A 23,845-nucleotide genomic window follows, 5' to 3' on the forward strand; every position below is an offset into this window, starting at 1 on the left:
CGCTTGTAAGAAGGGCACTGTGTTGTTACTTATTCACATGTCTAAACATGGACAAAGATTTGCTTAAAAAATGTCAATATTGTTTGTCAGGAGGTCGCCTATTTAGGCTATCTCCTGTCAAAGGAGGGAAGAAGGTTGACGCCTGAACGGATAAAACTCATTTCTAGCATGTCTGTCCCAAATACACAGAAGGAAGTTAGAGCCTTGATAGGAATGGCTTCTTACTGTAGGCAGTGGATCCCCAACTTTTCACTAGTGATTAAGTCGATGTTGGCTCTGACGAAGAAGGGCATTTCTTCGCCATTGCCATGCAACATGGAGCACCAGCGTGCATTTGATTTGCTCAAGACTGCATTGTGCTCGGTACCGGTTTTGGGCACACCAAATTATGAAAAGGCCTTTGTGTTGTATGTGCATGAATGTGATGGATGTGCTTTGGCTGTATTAACGAAGAATAGACTGTGCGGCTACTTTTCTTCCACCCTTGATTCTGTAGCATGTGCTTTACCAAGATGTTTGCGAGCTGTCGCTGCTGCTGCTGCATCTGTGAAACAGAGCGAGGGAATTGTCCTAGGCCATCCTTTAACCCTAATGGTACCTCACTCTGTAGATGTTCTACTGAACAGAACTCAAACGCAACACCTCACTTCCGCACGGTTAACGTGATATGAATTGATCTTGTGTGCACCGCACATACAAATTAAGAAGTGTTGTGTTCTTAATCTGGCTGAACTCTTACCTTTCCCACAAGGTACTGCTTGCAGTGACGAAGAGTCACATGACTGCCTAGACACAACTGAACAAGAAACAAAGGGTAGGATCGATCTGAAAGATACTCCTATGAACAATCCACAAGGGGAGCTGTTTTGCGATGGCTCCTGCTTCTAACTTTCGGATGGAACATCCACAGCTGCTTATGCAATCACTACATTGAGCACGGTTGTGGAAACCAAGAGAATCACGCATAACTCTGCGCAGGCCGCAGAGATTATAGTATTGACCCGAGCTTGTGAACTTTCCATAGGGTTTACCGTGAATGTATACACTGACAGTAAGTATGCCTTTGGGGTGGTTCACAACTTTGGGAGACTTTGGTCAGAAAGAGGGTTCTTGACCTTGCATGGTATGAAAATCCAGCATGGCTCCTTGATAGTACGGCTACTCTCAGCGCTTGCACTCCCTACTCAGTTAGCTATCATAAAATACGCATCGCATCAGAAGATTGTAGACAATGTAGGAAAGGGGAACGCTTTTGCTGACCAGATAGCCAAACAGACTGCCACTGATCTCTCCTCAGACATGTATACTTCAAGGGAAGCCACAAATGCCTGTACTATGGATGAGGGTATTGATTCTGTAAGGGATATCTAAGCCGATGTAACGTTAGAAGAGTCTAAGAAATGGGCTGAGGGCTTGGGAAAACTTGATGATGATGGGTGTTGGGTGGACAGAGTTGAAGGGAAGTGGCTACTTCCCGACGCGTACATTATGATGACGGTTGTTAGGGCTCATGGTCCCACTCACATATGTGCTCGTAAAATCACAAAAATGTTGCAAAAAGTATGGGTAAATGACAAAATCTGTAAAATAGCTGAACGCTTTGTTCAGGAATGCGTGATTTGTTTGCAGCATAATGTGGGAAAGGGCACATCAACCCCTAGGGATAGTTTTGGGCCACCTTGTGTCCCCTTTGAGGTTATACATTTTGATTTTATTGAAATGGAGCATTGCAACAATCTAAAATATGTGTTAGTCGCCATCTGTGTTTTTAGCAAATGGGTTGAGGCTTTTCCTGTTAAAGACACCACAGCCATGACGACTGCAAAGACTACGTTAAAGGAATACTTCCCGAGATTCGGGTTACCAAGAGTCATCTGGTCGGACAATGGTCCACACTTTATCGCTGCTGTAATTCTGCAGATATGCGCGGGATTACAGATCGATAAACGGTTCCATTCGGCCAGGCATGCTCAGAGTGCTGGATTAGTGGAAAGACACAATGGCATCATCAAAAACAAGCTTGCTAAGACGTGTGCCGGCACCAAATTAAAATGGCCGGACGCCTTACCGATCGTGTTGTTATCAATGCGAACAACCCCTCAAACTAAGACTGGGCTCTCTCCCTTTGAGGTGGTTATGGGGATGCCTGCTAATATTTGGAATATTCCAAAGTGTCGTTCTTTGCGAGATGTTGAAAATGTACTTCTTTCAGATTACTGTAGCCAGTTGACTAAAAACTTGTATTTGATTTATCACCAGGTGCGAGAGGCTTTACCTGTACGATACGAGGGTCCCGGTCACAGCATACGACCTGGGGAATGGATCCTCGTAAAATCCTTTGAGCAATCTTCTTGCCTCGCACAACGTTGGCAGGGCCCCCTCCAAGTCCTGCTGGTCACACAGACTGCGGTGCGGGTGGCAGGCCGGAAGCATTGGATTCATGCGTCGCACACCAAGAAGATTCCACACCCAGTGCCATACAATACAGAAGAAGCAGAACCCCTCACCAATGCTGTAACCAATGATCCCGTAGCAGCAATTAGCATCGAGAGTGCATCGGAGACTCTCCCTGATCCTGTGAGGTCTGGGGAAACAGCCATTTCATCTCCACACTCTCCAACAGTTTCGTTTCTGGAAGCTGGTCCGGATCTTGCATCCAATTCCACTCCTGATTCGTCACTTCCAGCGGGAAGTAACGACACATTGTTCTCAGATCTCAGTACCAGGGATCACAAGGTACGATCTGCGTCCAAGGAAATAGACTTACGGCACGGTTCGGCTGTGCGATCGAGGAAAATCATCAAAGGACTTTTCTTTTCGGCCTGATCAATTGTTTATAAAGGGATTCTGTAGGCTAGGGTTTGTGGAAGGACTAAGAAACCGCTCGGCCTGGAGGTCGCCAGCTAATAACACTGGTGTGTTCGTTTCAAGACTACAATGCCTGCAACTGCTCCCGCTCGTATGGAAAAGGGAAAAGACTGTGTGACCAGCTACGGAAATGAACATTTAAATGTTTGGGCCCCAAAAATGTACTGCTGTCTTGTGATAATGTTAATTGGTTTTATAATAGTCATTGTTTTAGGTTTCTGGTATTTAGAAGAAGTACATCAGCTTGAGAATTTTTTGCCGACTGAAAACGTACCTACTGTTTCTACTCCTTTCGTGCACCTGCAAACTCTATCTCCTAGAGACTCTCAGCACAGACAGAGATATCATAATAATACACTATTACTCATTAAAAATGCTACACATGCTATCTTTAAGAAATCTAATTGTTGGGTCTGTTCACATTTACCGCAGCACGGGGATGAGGGGCTAGGTTGGTATATTCATCCTTTACCTTTGACAACTGCATGTTATGCTTCTCTTAGAGCACTATTCTTTGGCTGTTGGAATGATAGCATCTCAGGGAACTTCGATGGGACTAATTTGAACCAGTTTGAGAAACGTGTTCTGACTCCCTTGGGATGCTCGCTCTTTGCAAATAGGAGTAAGCTTAACATTGCTTCTATTTGGCCTTCTGATAGACTGTCCCGTCCTTTTCAATCTTTGATCTCTTTCAAGATGGCTCCTATAGGCAATAAGGATGCCACTGCCCCTTCCTATACTGTCAATCATAGCCAAGTTTCAGTTTCTTTCTGCATACAGAGGAATGGTACTCAGTCAATGGGTGATTTTAAAGGTTGCGCCAACGTTGCGAATTTGACTAGTGAGAACAGACCTTTGTATGTAGGCGAACCTGTCTACTTTGTTTGCAGTAATGTAGCATTTCCATGGTTACCCATGGATTGGCAGGGGACTTGTTATTTAGGGATCCTGTTACCCGGGGTATTCATTGCAAGTACTGTAGAGATTTCATAGGCTCGTCCACAGCGAGACGAGAATGGTGACATTTCAGCACAAGTTCTGGGTGATGTAGCTAAATCCTTTGTGCCATTTTGGGGACAAATAATGAACTCTGAAGATATCAGGAGACTAGCGAGAGTACTGGAGAGGACAATCAACCGGACCACTGACATACTCTATAATATGACTCTAGAACAGAAAGCAATAAGATTAGTAGCACTTTAGAACCGGATGGCATTAGATGTCATCCTGGCTGATTGTGGAGGGGTATGTAAATTAGTGGGGTCCGCTTGCTGTGTTTTCGTGCCAGATTCCTCCCTGACAAGGCAATACAGAATCTGCACGTCCTAAGTTCAGAAGTGCATGTTCCCGAGGGAAACTGGGATTTTAGCGCTTGGTTCTGGGACTTCTTGCGATCTTGGGGATGGAAACTACTTTCGGCCTTGCTGATTATTTTGGGAATCCTGTTGTTTCTTTGTTGCTGTATACAGTGTCTTCCTGGTATATGTTCGATGCTAGGAGGATGTTGTGCACAGGCGATGGGTTCATTAGGACACAAGGTATACGCTCCAGAGAAGAGCTCCAACGAATATGTGCTGAAGGGAGAGGAAGCGAGAAAGCGGAAGCGAAAAGGAAGGTCTTGAGTTGCTTCCGGTACCCGAGGTAGTTCTGCTCAAGTTTGAGAGAGGCAGGGAGGCTGTCCAGAGGGAGGCCACAGCCGAGGAAAGAGATCTACCCCTCCCACTCTCTGCTTGGAGAAGCGTCTGACCCTCATAGAGTTGGAGGTGGATGAGAGGAGGACTCGAAAAGGAAGATGTTTAGGAAGAGAAAGTTGGATGTAGTGTGATCCCAGGCCCCACAAAGCTTTGTGGATGATGGAATGGGTCTTGAACTTGATCCTTGCAGCCGCAGAAATCCAGTGGAGAGATTTCAGAGCTGGAGAGATACAATCCCTGTGCGTGAGGCCAAGGACAAGTCTCACAGTCCTGTTCTGGATAAGTTGTAAAGGTCAAAAAGTAGGGAGAAGCAAATTTAGAAAGAGGCTGTTGCAATAGTCTAGCCTAGAGAGGACCAGGCCTCTGGAGATAGTATGATTCTGGGGGAAAGTGAGAAAAGGCAGAATACCTCTGAGGTTGTGCAGCTGATGGTTTGACTTCTTAGAGACATCGGAGGTGAGACAGAGAGGGATGAGTCGAAGATAACACCAAGATTCTTGGCCTCACAGGAAGGAGCAGGAAGAGGCCCCAGGATGTGGGGCCAGAGTGAGAGAGAGAGGGGAAAGGAGGGAGTAAGTGTCCCAATGAGGAGGATCTCAGTCTTTCTGGAATTAAGGTAGAGATCATTAGCAGCACACCATTCCTGAATTGTGGCCAGTCAGGTATGAGAGAAGTAGCAGCGGTGGCTGAGGGGAGCCTGAAGGAGAGCTGGGTGCCATCTGCATAACACTGAAGGTAAGAGCAGAATGTAGTGATGTGGTGGGAAAGAGGTGCCAGGTAGTGGTTGAAGAGTCTGGGAGAAAGGTTTGAACCATAGTGAACACCACAAGTAGAGAGAGAGAAAGAATAGAAGAAAGACCCAAGTTGCACCTGGGAGGGTCGGTCAGTGAGAAAGAAGCTCAACCAGGCCAGGGTCTGACCAGTGATACTCTGCTTGTCACAGAGGCAATTGAGCAGGATGGCATAGTTGACTGTGTCGAAGGCAGAGGATAGATTGAGGAGAATGAGGTCAGAAGGAGGGTTAGAGTCAAGATTAGAGAGCAAGCCCTCATGGGTGTTCAGGAGAGCAGTTTCCATGCTTCTGGCAGCTCTAAAGCCAGACTGGTGGCCGTGGAGAAAACTAACAGATTCAGTATGTAGATTAAGCTGGGAGATGGCCAGCTTTTCCAGAGGTTTGCCCAGGAAAAGAGTGATGGAGATCGGGCGATAGTTAGCCGGAGAGGAAGGATCGGCAGAGGGTGTCTTTAGAAGCGATTGCACAAGGGAATGCTTAAGGGGGAGGGGAAGGTTCCAGTAGCAAAGAGTGATTGCTGAAATCGACCAAGGCAAGAGCATGGGTGTCAATATGGTGTCCTTGATGGTTCTGGATGAGCAGGGGAGAACCTGCTTTGACAAGACTGTCATAGATCGGACTTATCTAGAAACGTCAGGGGAGAACAGGGGAAAGGAGGAGAAAGGAGGAGGAGAAACTGCAGAAGAGGGGCCAGGGATGGTAGAGGAGGAGGAAGAGGAGGTAGAGGAAGAGTGAGCCAACAGGATGTCCTGGGTTTTAGTGGTGAAATGAGAAGCCAGGGCCATGCAGAGGTACTGGGAAGGAACAGGATAGGTAGGGGTTGCAACAGGATTGGCCAGTTCCTTGCAGATTATGAAACGATTGGCTGAGTTTTTAGATGCTGCAGAGATGTGGGCTTGGATGTAGGCTCTCTTCTTAGAGAGGACAGAGAGTCTGTACTGCCTTTAGAGCAGGGGGCAGGCCAGTTTCACAAGGGGTGTGCCTGATGCTCTCCACTTCCTCTCAGCTGCCCTACTTTTGCTTTTATGGGTGTGAGATCAGAATCATACCAAGAGTTGCACTTGGATGTGGACTTCAAATGGATCCTCATGACAGGGGCAAGGACATCAAGAGTGTTAAAGATAGAGAGGTGAAGTTTAGATAGGGCTGTATCAGAGTGTGAGCCAGCCAAAGGTGTAGAAGGAAGAGAGAAAGTAGCGGCAAAAGCATCAACTGACAAACCCTTCATGGGCCAGATGACAGAGAAGGTGGGTGGCAGTCCTGGGGTCGGCTTGATCCGAGGGGTAGAGAGAGGTGGGAGGAACAAAGAAAGTGGTCATTCCAAGAGAGAGGAGTGGTGAGAGGGTTAGAGAGGGGGAGGTCTGATGGGGAACAGAACATCCAAAGTGTGCCCTGCAGAGTGAGTGAGTCAGGCCAGATGGAAGTATAGAGAGAGTCAAAGAGGTTGCGAAAGAGCCTCAAGAGAGAGGATTGGTGAGCGGGTTAGAGAGCGGGAGTCTGAGGAAATCACAACATCCATTGTGTGCCCTGTAGTGTGAGTCGGGCCAGAGGGGAGAATAGAGAGAGAGAGTTGCAGAGGAGGAGAGGTAAGCCCACATTGAGAGGAAGATGGTGACCTGGCCAGGTGGCCTGTAGATAGTGGCCACAGTGAGAGAGAGGCTAGGAGATATAGAGAGCCTGCAGACCAGGCATTCAAAGGAGGAGTAGACCTGCTTTGGAATGACAGAAGCAGGGATCCACTCTAGGAAAATCAGGGCTACATCCCCATCGGGACGGTTGGTTCTGGGTTCGGAGAGGATTGTGTAGCCATCAGGAAGGAGGGTTTCAAAACTTGTGAAAGAACTGGCCGTGAACCAAGTCTTGATGAGACAGAGTACATCCAAATCAAGTCAGATGTCAGAGGAATGTTTGACAGTGGTGCAAGAGTTAAGAGTAGCGATGTGGAACATGTTGCAACCTTTGAAAGATTTATGTGGAGTAGTAGGGGACAGAGGTACTCGCTGCGGAAGTGTTAGAGGTGCCTGAGGATAGGCAGAGGAGGAAGGAAGAGATGGTAGGGTAGTCAGAGAGGAAGATGAGAGTGGCAGAGACGTGGCGGGGGAAGGAGGCAAAAGAGAGGCCAAAAAAAAGCAGCAGTGGGTGCCAGAGAGGTGGCGGAGGAAGAAGGCGGCAGAGGAGCCCGACGAAGAGATGGCAGGGTAGTCATAGAGGAAGAAGAGAGGGCCAGAAAGGTGGCAGAGGAAGGAGGCAACAGGGTGGCTAAAGAAGCAACAGAGAGTGCCTGAGAGGTGGCAGAGGAAGGAGGCGGCAGAGGAGCCAGCAAGGGGTAGGTAGGGTTAGCAAGAGAAGAAAGGAAGTTGATAAGGTGCAGAAAGCATCGATAAAAAAAAAGGAGATTGGCCTGAGGACCCTGGACCAAGATGGTGCCATTTAAGAAGACATTAATGATGGTTTAGAGGAGTGGCAGGGAGCCAAGAGGGCCTCCCACTGGGTTCCATAATTAATGGGAGATGAGGAAAAATGAGAGAGAACATAAACCATATGGGGATTCCACAGGCCTGGAGAGGGAACAACAAAGAGGATGTCGCTAAGGATATGTCTGGAGAAAGCACTGGTGTAGGTATCAGCATTAGGGAGGCCTGAATTGTAGACCAGCATGTCCCTTTTGAGCTTCACCCTGCCAGACTTAGTGAGAGGGATAGGATAGTCTAAAGAATAGCAGTTAGAGAAGATAGGGGAGACAGAGAGCACCATAGAGGTGCACGGCGGAAAGAGGGTGGCGATCCCAGACAGGGGTGGTAAAACTGGGGCAGCAGGAGGGAGGCACAAGGGGGGAACACAACAGAGAGGGGAGCACAGCACAGAACAAGAACACCGGGCGTACAAAATCTGGTGCAATTCACAAGCCATCAACAAAGCACAATGCAAAACCAAGGAAAATCTACAAGTAAAGAATGCAGGCAATACAATGGAATGCCAATAGAGTAGAGAACAACACAATGTCAATACAGTAGGGAAAAAACAATGGCAGTGTCAAAGTACAGTACAGAAACCAAACCCAACAAGGCACAGTACACAACTAAGTAACCTAGAAGTAGAGGAATGCAGGGAATGCAAAGGTACAGTAGAGAAAACAAAACAAAGGAAAGACCAGGGAACACCGCATATAGGGGCGACAATACAATAGGTTGGAGAACGAAGGGGCAAAAAGATGCGAGAGGAAGGTAGGGAAATGCTGGGAGGGGAAGCATAGACAGGATGCGGGGAGCCTAAGACGCAAGGGTACGCACGTGACCTGGGGTTGTGAAGGAATGTGCGTGGCCTAAGTTGTGAGGGAACACATGTGGTCTAAGTTGCGAGGGAGCACACAGGGCCTAAATTGTGGCGATGCCTGATGCGAGGGATCACACACTGTCTAGGTAGCAGGGAGCGCATGTGGCCTGATGCGACGGAACGCACGCGGCCTGAGTAGCAGGGAGAGCACACAACCTAATATGTGAGGGAGCGCACTCAGACTATATTGTGAGGGAACTCACCAAGGTAGTGGAGAAGGCAAGCACAAGGGGGGTGTGAGGACCAGTTGCAGGGGGAAATTCTTGTGAAGAGGGAGAGGGTGTTATGCTTGAACTAAAAGGGCGCTGGTGCGCAACGCATTCTGGGAGCGCTCGGAGCCATGATGGATATTACTTCATGCCGCAGTGAAAAGCTGCACACATTTTGCTGAGTGTTAGATTCATGGTGCTGAGCAAAACATGCTTTCCAAACCTGGTATGCAGTCAAGGACATTTCTGCTGGGAAAGCTAATGTTGTTATGGTTTGGTACTGTTCTCCACGGAGCGTGTTTTTAGAGAAGGGAGGCACTCTGCTCCTTAAGGGTAGCTCTCGATTGATCCAGTTGGCAACCGACGGCTGCTCATCAACTGCACAAGTGCAATTTCCAGAAGGTTCGAGAATTGACTCCCCTTTGTGGAGTGTGTATATATGCAGAAACCCGGAGGTGGTCAGGTGAGACTTCAGCCGGAGAAGGACGCTTATGTCCGGCACTCCTGTGAGCTGTGGTGCTCTCGGCCAGGCTGTTCCCGGGGTCTCCAGCAGCTTCTGGGCGAGATGAGGAATCCTGTTACGCTCATGGTGATGTATTTCCTTTTGAATTCTGTGCTTCTTTTGTGATTTATATCTATATTACTTCTGTGAGTTATTTCTATGTTATTATTGGTTGCTTCTAAGCTTTGAATAAATAGCCGTATAAGAGCTGATTATCTTCTAAGAGTGTGTGGTTGTGAGTTATTGGGTCTGTCTGCGTTCAAAGTATTTGCTCTGTAATTGCATTGGTGATTTATGTTTTTCCGTGCACTCTGGGGAGAGCAATACAGAGGGGCACATGGGTCAGGGGGGTGCTTGGAGTGTTGCAGTGCTAATGCTACCCACACCTTCTTACCTTGCAGTCGCAGAAAGGTGGGTGAAGTCGTCCATGCTCACAATCTGTGCTGCTACTCCATCGCTCCCAAACACCTGCATCGCTCAACACCGTGGCCTACTCCTGCGAGAGATTTGCTGCAGAGGGTCTAAGGCTCAGAAGTATGGAGATAACGATGTGTGCTACGTGTAATTTGGCAGATCTCCTGCACACCTGTGTCACTCAACACAACAGCCTTATCCTGTGAGGGCTTTGCTGCATAGGGGCCGAACATCGTTTCTTAAAGGCTCGGAAGCATGGACGTAGGGATGCCTGTGCCATGTAATTGGGCAGCGTCTCCTGCGCACCTGCGGTGCTCAACACCGTGCCCTTGTCCTGAAAGGGCTGTTGCATATATATGTGCCTATGCACATATGATGTAATGCAGAGCAACACCTGGTGTAGGCACCGGGTTTGTGTGGGCTGAAATGTGCCCCAAACAATGGCAGAGGTGTGCTGGAAATAGCCTATGGCTAAAACATGTAGGGCTCTCAGAACCTTCTCTTGGGGTGTGAGTGCATGGGAGCAGATGGTGGGTGATGCATAGTCTTCCTCCCACTCCCTGACCAGGTCTAGGATGACATGGGGATGGAATCTGTGTTTGCATAAACCTCATCATCTGGCATCCCAAAAAGAATTGTGTTGTGGTAGGAAAATACTGTCCCTCACCATCCTCCTCCTTCTTCCATGGACTTGTACGATCGCTGTCACTACAGCTGGATTCATCCTGGTAGTGCGACTTTTGAATGGTGTGCATTAGGTGCTTATAGACGTTTCCTTTGCGCTTTGTATGTTGCATCACATATCGTGTGGCAGTAAGATCACAAGGCTTGCGTGTGCCTTGTTGTAACGTGAAGTTGAGCATTGTGATCCATGAATTAGGTGAGGTTTGCTCTTAACTGGGCATGTAACTTATTTACGTGGCATGACCAACACGCTGACGTTACTCCTCGTATTCCTGTTTTTTTGTTGGGAATGGGGAATATTCATGTTCCGCTCCCCATTTGTTTCTTTGCTCTGGCCCTTCCCGCACTTTGTGCAGTGTGTCACGCAAAGTAGGCGGCACACAGCAAAGTGTATGAGGATCAGCTCAAAGTCACGCACAGTCCAATACAGGAATCAGCAAGTTGAGTTTTGCGCACCGCAAGGTGCAATTTTCCTGCGCATAGTGCCTTTCCGCACACAAAACTTTCTATTAATTAGGCCCTTTGTTTCTAAAGTTCCAAATATGTTTACTTCATTCCATTTGAAAAAAAAAACATATTTTAATGAAATTCCAAGCTGCATCTGACGACTTCTGATTGGGTCTTGCAGGATGCTGTGTGTCTGCATGCGTCTCTAGCCGTGTTGCTTCTTCTGAAGGTTTTTTTGTCCATATTTTTTGTGGCACCAGGTCTGCACACTTCATCCATACCCAGGGTCGGACTGGGCAAAGAAATTGTCTCTGACACCAATTAAAAAGTGGCCCACAGTTGCAAATGGCTATTCATTCCTTTTGTGATACTGTTTGAATAGTAACCAAGGGGGCGCTGTCAACACTGGTCAAAAATACTAGCCGCAGAGTGAATTAACTCATCAAACTGGCCCAAATTTGGACAAAAAGTGGCCCACTTTGACCAAAAAACTGCCCCACACCAGCATTGTGTGTTTTTCCGTTCAGCCATGGACCTATTGCATCTTCCTACTAACACTTGTCCCCAGTCGACTCTGAAGTTATTATACCATTCAAGCCAGCTATTTTGGACTTTATTGTAGAATAGATGATCCCTGTTCGAGTTAAAAGTCGCAAGCTGAAGTCTAGAGCCTCTAACAAGTTTAAAGGTTATCTGCCCCAAGATGAGTCTGCTGCAATGAGCTCAAACTAGAGAAAAAATGTATGCAAGACCAATCTGTGTCTAATGTAGAGGAATAACAGGTGAAGCAGGTGGTAAAAAACGATTGTTAGTGGCCAGTTGACATTCCACACCACCCTTTGAATGCATCCCATGTAAAAAATATAATAATAGATATAAGAAGTAAAAAATATGTTGCAAATATTGTACAAATGTGAGTTTACCACAAGATTGCAACTGCTGGTAGGGTGGTGAAATCCATGAGTGGTTATTCGGCATCAATAAATCGGCTGATTTCGGAGGAAAAGTTGAGGATACTGGAGGTGAATACTCAGTTCTACGATATTTCTACGCAGGCTGATTTGATCGAATCCGGGTTCACCAAGTCCAAAACATAATTTCACTTGCGTGCCCTCTACCCACAATCCTCCTATGGGGGGCACCCTTGCAATACGCATTAATCTCCCCTGCCCTCCTCCACCCACTAATTACCCTGTGTTCTATGGGGACACCCCGGCCTGCTCTACATTCTGTTCTCCCTCCACCCCACCCTCCTACCCTCAATCACCCTCAAACATACATACATATTTCCTTTCTTCTCCTTCTGTCCCTTCACTTCCCTCCACAGCTTCCTTGCCTCCCCTTGCTGTCTCCTCCTTGGCTACCTTGCCCTCTCCTCCTTCCTCTTCTGCCCCCCCCACCATCAGGCTTCTTCTACACCTCCACAGGGCGTAACTCTGATTTGTAACCATCCCCGGAAGTCTTTCAAGGATGGCAACCTTCTCCATATTGCCACTCTAAACTCTTGCTCAGCTGTCAAACACTCCTCTGATATCTACCGCCTCCTTGAATAAATTGACCTCGATGTCCTCTGTCTCACTGAGACATGGTTCACGGCCAGCTCTGTCATGAGCTTTGACACTCTCCTCCCTGATGGTTACAAGATCCTCGGAGGAGGTGTAGCCCTGATCTTCCCAGAGTGGATTCCTGCCTCTGTCATTCCTATGCAGGCCTACTCCACTTTTGAATGCCTCATCTGCAGGCTCTCTCTCTCTCCTAGACATTCCCTTACTGTAGCTACCATCTATCGGCCACCTGGTCAGAACTCATCTTTCCTCTCTGAGTGGGCGGGCCTCTCCTCTACCCTCCTGGTCTCGACCACTCAACTTCTCCTTCTTGGAGACTTTAAAATCCACCTTTGATGCTTGATGTCGTTCATCTGGACTCTTTTGCGACCTCTACGAAACTCACTCTCCATCCTCTCCTCTGGCCTGACTCTCTCTGCTGGGCACACTCTGGATGTTCTGATCCCTACAGACCTTCCCCTTTCTATCCCTCTCACCACTCCTCTCTCCTGGAGTGATCACTTTCTCCTCTCCTCCCATCTCACTCTTTCCAGCCCCTAGGCCAGGCCAACTCCAGTACTGCCACCTACCTTCCCGGTTATCCGTCCCATGGAGTGTGTGTCAGTTGAGGCTTTCGCCGCCACTTTCAAACCTCCCCTGCCCCTTTGGCTGACTCACACTCTGACACAGCCCTTTCTATGCTCCACTCTGCTATATCTGACACTCTTGATGTTCTTGCCCCTGTCATGAGGATCTGCTTCAAGCCCAAAGCTAAGTGCAAAGGAAATGGCGTGCTTCTTGTACATCCTCTGACAAACTGGCCTGCTCAAAAGGCAATACCGGCTCTCTGTCTGCACCAAGAAGAGTGCCCACATCCCAGCCTGCATCTCTGCAGCATACAACAACTCGGCCAAACTCTTTAAAATCTGAAAGGAGCTGGTCAATCCTACTGTAGTCTCTACCTCTCCTGTCCCCTCCCAGGCCCTCTACATGGCCCTGGCTTCTCATTATATCCCTAAAAATCAGGACATCCTGCCCTCTCTCTCCCTCTCCTCCTCCTCTTCCTCTTTGCCTTCTGTGGCCACCTCTTCTCCCCCCTTCTCTGTTATTCCCCTGTTCTCCCCAGACAAGGTTTCTAAACATGTCTGATCTATGAAAGTCTCATCAAAACAGGTTATCACCTGTTCCTCTAAAACTATCAAGGACCACATTGACACCCTGGCTCCTGCTTTGGCTGACTTCTGCAACCAAGCTTCACCACTGGAGTATTCCCTTCCACCCTGAAGCACTCCCTTGTGCACCTCTACTTAAGAAACCCTCTGCAGACCCCTCCTACCCGGCTACTATCGCCCACTCTCCATCACTCCTTTCCTGGGCAAACTCCAGGATAAGCTGGCCATCTCTCAGCTTAATCTTTGCACGGAATTGGTTGGTTTGTCTCCATGGCCATCAGTCTGGCTTCAGAACAGCCAAAAGCACGGAAACTGCTCTTCTGAACATCTGTGAACACCTGCTCTCCAACCTTGACTCCAATACCCCCTGTGTCCTCATCTTACTTGATCTCTTTTCTGCCTTTGACACGGTCAACCATGACATCCTGCTCAACCATACATGCCATCCTGATCACCTGGTATCACCCATAAGGCCCTGGCTTGTCTGACCTCTTTCCTCTCAGATTGACCCTCCAAGGTCCAACTTGGGTCCTTCTTGTCCTCTATCTCTATCTTTACCAGTGGTGTTCCCCAGGGGTCTAACCTCCCTCCCAGGCTGTTCAATCAATACCTGGCACTTCTTGCCCACTGCATTGCCACTCTCTGCCCCAACTTTCAGTGCTATGCGATGACAGCTCATTTTCAAGCTCCCTTCCGCTACCTCTTCTCATCTCTGACTGCCTGTCAGCTATCCAGGAGTGTTGTGTTTCGAACGATCTCTGCCTTAATTCCAGTAAGACTGAGATTCTCTTAATCAGCACACCTGCTCCCTCCTTTCCTGTCACTCTCTGGTCAGCCTCTCTTCCTTCTCCCACCTGTGAGGCTAAAAACCTTGGGGTCATCTTTGACTCCACTCTCTCCTTCTCTAAGAAGTCACACTACCAGCTGCACCTCCACAGAGGTATTCTTCCTTTCCTCCCCTTCCCCCAGAAGCTCACTGTCTCCAAAGCTCTGGTTTTCTCTAGGCTGGACTACTGCAACAGCCTCTTTCTAAATCTGTCTGCTTCTATTCTCCACCCTCTGCAACTCATCCAAAACAGGACTGCAAGACTTGTCCTTGGCATCAAGCCCAAGGATCGTATCTCTCCAGGACTAAAATCTCTGCACTGGCTCCCAGTTGCTGAGAAGATTAAGTTCAAAACCCTCTGCATTGTCCACAAGGCCTTCTGGGGCCTGGGGCTTCAATGCCTTCAACTCTCTCTTCCAAAATATCTTCCTTCTCAAGCTCTTTACCTATCCGCCTCCAACTCTCTCAGGGTCAGTCGCATTTCCAAGCAACCAGTTGGTGGTAGATCTCTTTCTTTGGCTTGGGACTCCCACTGGAACAACCTCCCTGCTTCCCTGAAACTTGAGGAGAACCATCTCCAGTTCAGGAAGCACCTCAAGTCCTTCCTCCTTGCTTCTGCTTTCTCTCCTCCTCTCCCCTGCTGAACTCCTGACTGAAACCGCGCTGGTCACCTGGCTACCCTCTGATCTCGAGCCCAGGTCCCCACCCCCGTCAGCTGCACACCTACACTGCCTCCCGGGCAACCCCTGCACTTGGAGACTGTTTCTGTATCCCTACAGTTCCCACCATCTCTTGACACTTGATGTCTGCACTTACTCCTGCACTTGCCACTAGCTGGCTGCACTTTTACCTATTATTTTATGTATTTTATTTATTCTTTACTGTTGATCCTATGTATTGCACTGCCCCCTCTCCCTTCCCCGCCGCACTTACCCTCTCCACCCTCCCCTACACTTGCACGATCTCAATGTCACCTGGCCTAGTAGGATTGTTGTCTTTGTCTTCCCTCTGTTCCCAATACCTTGCCTCGTTGTGCCTTGAAACGCATGTGTATAGGCGCGTTATAAATGCCATATCCTATCATACATACAAACACAGATACAACACACAGCTAACCCCAGTCCCGCTCATTAACCTTCCACATCCATCTTTTGCCACTTGTGTGTTTCCGGGTGATCTGTTTGTGCTGTGCAAACCGGATGTATTGTGTTGCGCAGTGACCGAATTCCAGTGAGTATGCTGCCAACAAATCTGCTGGAATGGAATCCTCCACTTTTCCTTCAAACCCCGAATTCGTTGGCACGGTAAACATGGCACTACTGAAGTTACTCATAAGAAAAGTAGCAGTAACTGACTTAACCCCACTGTTTTTACCACACCGTCAAACTCGTGATGTCTTTAAAAACCAATTAGTGAAAACCATATAATTTCTAACGCCTGAGGCTTTGGGCAAAATATGTTGTACCTTGTCAGTTTTCCTCTCCTTCTCCTTCTCACACCTTCTGATATTTCACTGATTGGACCACTATGTGCCCCAGAAAACCTCCCACTCTCCCGGTGGACACCCATGTATGTATAGACATCTTCAGTGACTCACACTCCCTCCCAAAACAACTCCTGCACCACCATGTTAAATTTATTTGACAGAGCGTTTTGGTACATGGTTGAGGATGGCAATAGATCGGTGCCCCAGTGCACTAAACCCGGGGGTGACGGCTATGTTCTCTCTCAAGCTGCTGTCACAACTGCACTCCAGGTGCACTGTAGCTTCTGTGCCCTTTTACAGAAGACCCCGGAGCACTCCACAAACCTTATTGTAATTCTCCTGCCTGGAAAGAAGGAAGGGTACGGTTTATGGGAGCAGGACCTGTGCCAGTTTTTTTTTTTAACTAAAAGCTTTAGAATTAGCTGAAGGAAAATAACTTAAAAACAACTGCCATGTTCGTCTTTAAGATGGTATCTCCCTTGATGTGTGATCTGTTTGTGAAAGCTTAACTTTGCGGGCACTTTTCCACAAGAAAATATACAAATGGCCTATTGGCGATATGGGTTGCTTTCGAGGGCAATATTAGTAAAAGGCTTTCGTTAGTGGTAATTCAAGACACAAAGGCAGTTTAGAATGTTTTAGCAAAGCAATATTGTAACACCAAAATAAAAAAGGTTTAAAAGGAAATACCGAGTAAAGAGAGTCAGAAAGCGAAGATGTAACAGAGTAAAGAGGGTGTGTGCATAATATATAAACAAGTAAAGTGTGAAACAGAATGCAAAGCTTTTCATTTTCGTAGCAAATGGATCAGCTTTTTCGCTTCAATTTACCTTTACAGCTGAGTAACCAAAAAAGGAAGCTTTGAATTGGGGCTTGTTATTACACTTATGGACCATGCTCGCCGGATAATGTCCCGGACCCAAATTATTGCCTGAGGTGAAGTTGATGGCTACAAGTTAGGGAGGGGTCATTATCCCAAGAGATCAAGACTGACGCTTGAGGTCTATGTGGCTATTGTTGCATGGAGTTGTGCAACTGAAAAGCTAAGTGAAGGATTGTAGGCTTTTGCTCAAGCCTGCATGTTTGGAATGAGCTGTGTACTAGCGATTATAGATAACATTCATAGCCTTCATATTGGCTGAGTGAAGACCTAAAATTGAACGCATGTGCTAATTAATCAATAATACCCCCTCTCATGGGCTTCACCGGCTGGTAGTTTCCTGGTGCCCAACTTCCACACTGGGCCTCGTGCTGTTAAAGGCTGGTAAAGCCTGTGAGAATGAGGATATTAGTAACCAAGTTTTCTAACAGGGGTGCTGCCAGCAATGCATTTGTATGAAATAACAGGTCATGGCAAGCATACAACCTGTCTTTTCATACAAATACTCATCCGACCTGCATGCTATGGAAATGGAAGGCAGGGCCCTGTGCCAGCTCCTCTTCCGTTACCATGGTAGCCCATGGGCTGGTGAGGGGCAGTGTTGCACTGCCCCAACACTGATAAGTAAGTGGGAGCCCAGTGAGGTGAGTGGGGAGCAAAGAGATATGGCAGGCGATAGAGAGGAGATGGCAAACGGGTGTGACCAGGATGTGGCTTACTCCCAACGCGGTTTTAGATCGTTATATTCAGCCAGGGGTTGGGGCAACCTGATTGGCTGCCACACCCACCCACGATGCTAATAGCAGTTAGAGTCAGCATTGAAAGTTTCGCGATTGGCTGTCAGTATAGATTTATCCCTGATGATATAAGAATGAGTGCACTTCCACAGTAAAGTCTCACGGTTATAGTAAGAAACGCCCTTGTCTACCTGTTTTATGTATGAGTCTTTTCTTTCATGAATGAAATAAATGCACGGTTTTGATGACGCCTTTCCGTGTGTACTTGAAATTGGCAAACAACCCATTTTCAAACGTATTTCAAGCAGGGTGAAGGGTTGCATCTGTTTATCGTCTTCTGAGATGAAGTTACAAAAGAAATTCACTTGTAAAGGTCATTCTATGTGGAGAAATAAATGATTCGACTTTCAAAAAGCGCTCCCTCCTCCTTACAAGAGATGGGTTCGTTTGTGTTGGGGAACTCGTCGATGAAGGATATAAGGAGGAGACAGATGCTGCCTAATTATTTCAGCTGTAACCTTCCTAACAGGATATCGTGCTACTTGCCTTTTTTAATGATCACACGGGGGAATAGCTGTACACGCAGCAGTGAACGCTGTCCACAAATAGAACAAAAAAACCTTCACGCAGAAATGACGGTTTCAATGTGCAATTATGATTGGTTAATTATAACGCGCTTATTACCCAAAGGTTTAAGTGCGGACCTGTGGGTGGAACACGTGTAGCACTACGTCGTTTTGCTTCCAAGACGGGGTTGCCCCTGAGCTATCCTCCCAATCGCAGACAATGACAATGAAACAGATGTGGGCGTATGATTATTAATCTCTCTTATGTCACGGTAATAGGCTACCCGCAAGATGTTCACAGCAAAGAGATTTAGGGCCTCATTCCGAGGTGGGCGGTAAGGGATACCGGGCACTGGTAAGGAGACCGGTGCCAGTAATCCCTTACCGCCCAATTCCGAGGTCCCTTAGCAGGAACCGTAAAGGGCGTGTGGTCTCACCACACGTCCTTTACAGGTCCCGCTAAGGGACCAGGGCGCTAATAACAGGCCTGCTATTTGCGGGCCCCTTATTAGCGCCTTCCCCGTTCCCATTGAGCCCTATAGGGGCTCAAATGGGAATGGGGAATGGTTTGGTGAATGGGGACTTACCGGGTCCTCCAGGGTCAGAATGACCCAGTAAGTCCCCATTCAACCAGACCGGTGCCGGTCCCGGTATTGGAGGCAACCATGGTGCAAATAGCGCCTTGGCTCCCTCCAATCTCGGAATAAGGCCCTTAGTTACTAATATGCTTGATTTAAATAACCCCATGACATCACCGCTTTCAGCTGTGGGTTGAGACTGCCACAAACATTGTGTAGCCCACCACTAAGCCTTCTGTACCCATTGTACAATCACTCTGCAGATACAACATCCTTTCCCAAAGTGTCCAGGGAACATATTTAGTATGTCAGAGTTAAGAAAGGTTCAAATGACCACTAAATCTATGTTCTGCAACGCCACACCGAAGCTGTTAATCAGGTTGCCTAAAAAAACGCAATTGGCACAAACCCACACAGACACGCTGGAAACCGAGAGGCAAGGAACATGTGTGTGTGTATTTTTTTTGACCACTCAATGTTTTTTTGGCAACTTGGTTAAACGCGGCATTGCCACTCACAAAGGATTGTGCTCATTTTAACTATTCCCTGACAACAACAAAAAATACGAAAAGGTAAGACGTGTGTACGATACTACACTTTAAAACCAATGAAGGCAATACCTTAGGATCTCTAAAGCTTTAGGCTCTGGAATAAATCTGTGGTTTCTTCATCTTTCGTCACCTCTTGGTTTGCTATTTGTGGGGAGGGGAAACATGAGAGAGGCAGGGGGATCAACGTTCCCTCCAAGCTGTGCGCATGTGCGCTTGTCCCGCTTCCTTCTGGTTTAATAAGGCACAAGCCACAGCAATTACCTGATATTTTCTTTCTCTTAAAATAACTAGTCTTGATATTCTGCTCATTTGCATTACCCCACTATGCAAGGGTGACCCTAATCACCTAGAATCCCTAACAGAATGCACATGCCAGGGGTTAAAAACGGATATAAAAAGTGGCCCCACGAACATAAGAATCTAACCAAGATATGCCTGCACATATTAACCAAATAATGTTCCATCCCCACCCAGGACTCCTAAACTTGACTCTACCAAGACTTTACCTTGTCACTCTAACTCCTGCTCCAGAACACATTTAGATACTACCGGACAACCTTAACTCTTCCCCTCTTACCCCTGCAAAAGGTTACCAGACGTGTACCTACATTCACTTGTGTTATGTTTGCTGTAATATGAATTTCTGTTACTTACCAAGTTTCTGTGCCTTACCAAAAGTGTCACCTACACTATGTAATCGAACTACCAGCTCAAATAACAGATACTGACCATAAGTAAGCAAACTACTTGGATGTGTAACCTTAGCCCACACTTCCTCTTCTTTGTACATATGTCACACAAATGCTTTCAAGTGGTCCCCTTGCAAGTTAATAAAGCAAAATGACCCAAGCGGCGGGGGCATTACCGACTCAGGTAATGCCCCGGGCCCATAGTTATAGGCCCGAGTGAAGCAAGGTCATATAGCTATTAGTGCCCCGGCCCGCAATATCTGCGTGGCCAGGGCACTAAATGCATTTTGTTCTGTCCCCAAACGCTGCAGCGTTCACCACAGTTCACAAAGTCTCAGGGGTTCCCTTCCCCAAGAGTTCAACACAGTTCATAACATCTCTGGGTTTCCTTTCCCAAGAGTTCAACACAGTTCATAAAGTCTTGGGGTTTCCTTCCCCAAGAGTTCAGCTCTTCTAGCTTCAAAACTACAATCAGTTGAAATCTCTTGGCTTTCAAAAATAGTTCCAGGTGAACTTCGTAATCATCCAGATTTTGCAATAGTTTACATAGATTGCTCTCTTTCTCATTCACTCCAGCAACATTTTTTAATCATATACAGCTTCTTTATCTTTGCTTTCCTTGGCTCTTTGCAAGCAGGGGTCACTTGGTCTACATGCAGTTGTCGGACCACAGGGTCCACCCATTACAGGTCACGCAACCGACAAACTTTGGCACTTTTTTATGCTTCTGTAGTCTTTGGGTTTTCTTGCCAACAGAGGGTTTCTCTCTTTGAACCTGTGTCATTGGTAAATACTCATTTTTGATTCTCCATGGCAGTCTCTTGGCTTTGCCACAACATGTATTTCACACCTTTGTACCTTTGGGCTCAGACTTATTTAAAATTCTTCTTGTCAGTCTTTTGGCTTTGCCACAATTTTTATCTCATACAACTAGATTCTTATAGACAATCTTTTGGCTTGGCCAAACTGGTATCTTCCCCCCAGCTCGCTTTGTGGTGTTCACCCTTATCCACCACCTTACTTTCACCTTATTCATAAGTGCTCATCAATTGCTTTTCACTTTGTTCTTAAGTGCTCATTACTTTCTTTTGACTTTGTTCATGAGTGCTCATCACTAGCTTTCATCATTTTGTTCATAAGTGCACATCACTTGCTTTCATCACTTGCACCCAACGGTATGTGGCCGCCCTTTTCTGGGTCTTGTTTCACCTTTACGGCTTCCTTTCACTCCGCTTGTGCTTCTCGGGAGCCCCAGCAAGCAGCGCTCACCGTCCTCAGACCTTGCTGCACGTGGCTCTGTTCTTCCTTTGCCGAAGCCACCAGGAGACATCAGGGTTCCACAGCTCGAGCTGTAGACACATGCAATGGGGTCTGCCAGTGTCTCGACCCTCTCATGGCCCACTCAGGTGCCGACGTCTCTTTCACCCTTCTGCTGCACACAGTGTCCATCCCGCCAGCCCCTCCCCACCCTGCTCTATGCCTGCCAGCTGTGTCCTTCTCTCCAGGTGGGTTTCTGTCTTTGTTTCCCTGGCAGTCTCTCCTATTATGCACCTGAGACATGTTAAATCGCTGCAGGTGCAAGTTCTTTACTTCAGTTGCCTGACCAAAGTTAAGCCTATTAGCTGGACATGCCTGACTATTGCAATCAAACTCTTCCAAAGTCCTCTACCTCGTCTCAGTACCAAAGTGGTGTGAATGAATGGAAGTGTACATAACTCCCAGTTGTTTCTTCCTTGGCTTGGTATTGATGTATTAACAAGAGGAGGTTCATGTGTGTTTAATCTGCCTAAATAAGGAGGACTCGTCCTAGTTGGTCTCTTCCTCGTCTCAGTATAATAATGGCATTTCCGATGGTCATTTTGAAAGGATCGAAAGTAGGAGGGCTGACAATATTCTATAAAGGCTGCTGGGACTGAAGGTGCATTGTGAAAAGGGAATGGGGGATACCATGTCTCACTCAAGGACGCCCTCTCCCCACCCCCCAAGTCTCCTCCACCCAGTTGATCCTCCCTCCCTCACATATCCACCCCCAGGATCCGGATCCAAAGCGATAGTGTTTCTCTGGCCACCTGAGCAAAGGATGTCGGGGAACAGGAAGTGAGGACACCCACAGGTTCCTCACAGTACACAATTACTTTGAAGTGCATACAAGATGATTGGCAACACACCCCACCCAGATATCATTGTTTAGGATTACAGAAGTGCTCAGTGAAACCGTTTTTGTATGGCAGCGAGTTATCATATAATGTGTGAAAGTCTATTTCCAATGGAAATCTGTAATCTTGGAAAGGAGATTGGGTGAAAAGCATTCTACTGTCTGAATATCCAGTGCCCTGATACTACAGGCAAGTCATGCCAGGCATAGACAATGCTTAGTTTTAAAGTTTCTGCCGATTTTAAATGTCTGATGGTGGTGCATTGAGTGAATGTATCACTGAGGAATGGAAGACCAACCCTGTAAAAACAGATGATACAGTGCTTTTAGAGCACCAAGCGCACACAGTTATGCACACGAAGACTCCCCAGGTCATTCATTCTAATTTCAATGCTGTGAGTAACTGACTTTCAAGGGTAATACATGGCAATGGTGTTGGTACTTGAGCATTTGATGGCCATTTCTGGTGTATGACAGCAATTCCTGGCAAATGAGGTGCCATATAAATGGAGTCCTGTGTCTGTCAAGCAATGCACAGCAAATGATTGTACTTCCTGGGAACACCATTGTAACTATGTTGGTCAGATAGCAGAGCGAGTTGAATGCTCACCCCTGACTTCAGTGCACAGCCTGGTGTGGTAGGTTTGAATCCTGGCAAGGCCAACTCAGGCTTTCATCCTTCCACGATTGATAAATTGAGTAGCAATTTGTGCGATAATGTAATTTCCACGCTCTGAGACCCCAGGGTGTGTAGCGCTATATATGAAATAGGTATTATTGTTACTATTATGTTACCCTGTGTCCAAGATCTGTAATTGCTGTAATCTTTTAGCGACCATCAAAATGTTCTGCTTTTCTTATCTTCAGTCTCACGGGTACCCTAGCCGTAGCACCAGAAAGATACGTTTTCACTCTTGTTATATCCCAGTGGCAACTTTGGCAATTACAGAGCCAATCTCTCATCATCCTTCGGTTCCATGATGATTCCACACAGGCTGTTTTAATCGAAGTCTGGTTCCCTGGGCCCGGTTTCAGTGCTGTGGGGAATCACCATTCACCTTGTGCGCCCCCCTCCCTAATCTCTCGCAATATGGGGGACACTCCCAAAAACCATTCCCTTCCTGCCTTTCTCCCTCCACGGCCTGTCGTGGATTGAGCTGGGGAACCCATCCTGCCCCCATTCCCAAAACATTTTTAGACACACTCACATATGCACCCCACACACATACATACCTACGCACACACATTCCCCCTCCTTAACTCTCATGCCTCTGCGTCTGCATCCATCACCACACGCACAGTAACTGTGCTGTGGGGTTCCTTGACAGGTCACGGTTCTGTGAATGCGGCCTGTCGGGGAAACAGATTCGATGTAAGATGTAAGTGGGCGGTGCGCATCCTTCCAAAGTAAACCCCTCAGGAATGAATTTCCGGTTTCAGATTCACCCCCCCCCCACGCCTCGCCCCATGCCACCGTGCAATCCAAATCTGCATTTGCTGCACTTAGTACAAAAGGAGCTGATCCTCAATGACCTATCTTCAGTGAAGTGAGCCAGTGATTAGGGTAGTGCATGAGTGAGTTGATGGAGTGTGATCTGCGTATGCATAACATGGGAAGTACAGGAGAACATTTTTCCATTTTTTATTAGACACTTCTCTTTCAGATGATGCAGAGTACACCATTGCTGTGGCACTTCGAATGATAATGCATTGTTCC

The sequence above is a fragment of the Ambystoma mexicanum genome, chromosome 4p (assembly GCF_040938575.1).
Source record: "Ambystoma mexicanum isolate Mex_15411 chromosome 4p, UKY_AmexF1_1, whole genome shotgun sequence".
NCBI classification, from domain to species: Eukaryota; Metazoa; Chordata; class Amphibia; order Caudata; family Ambystomatidae; genus Ambystoma; species Ambystoma mexicanum.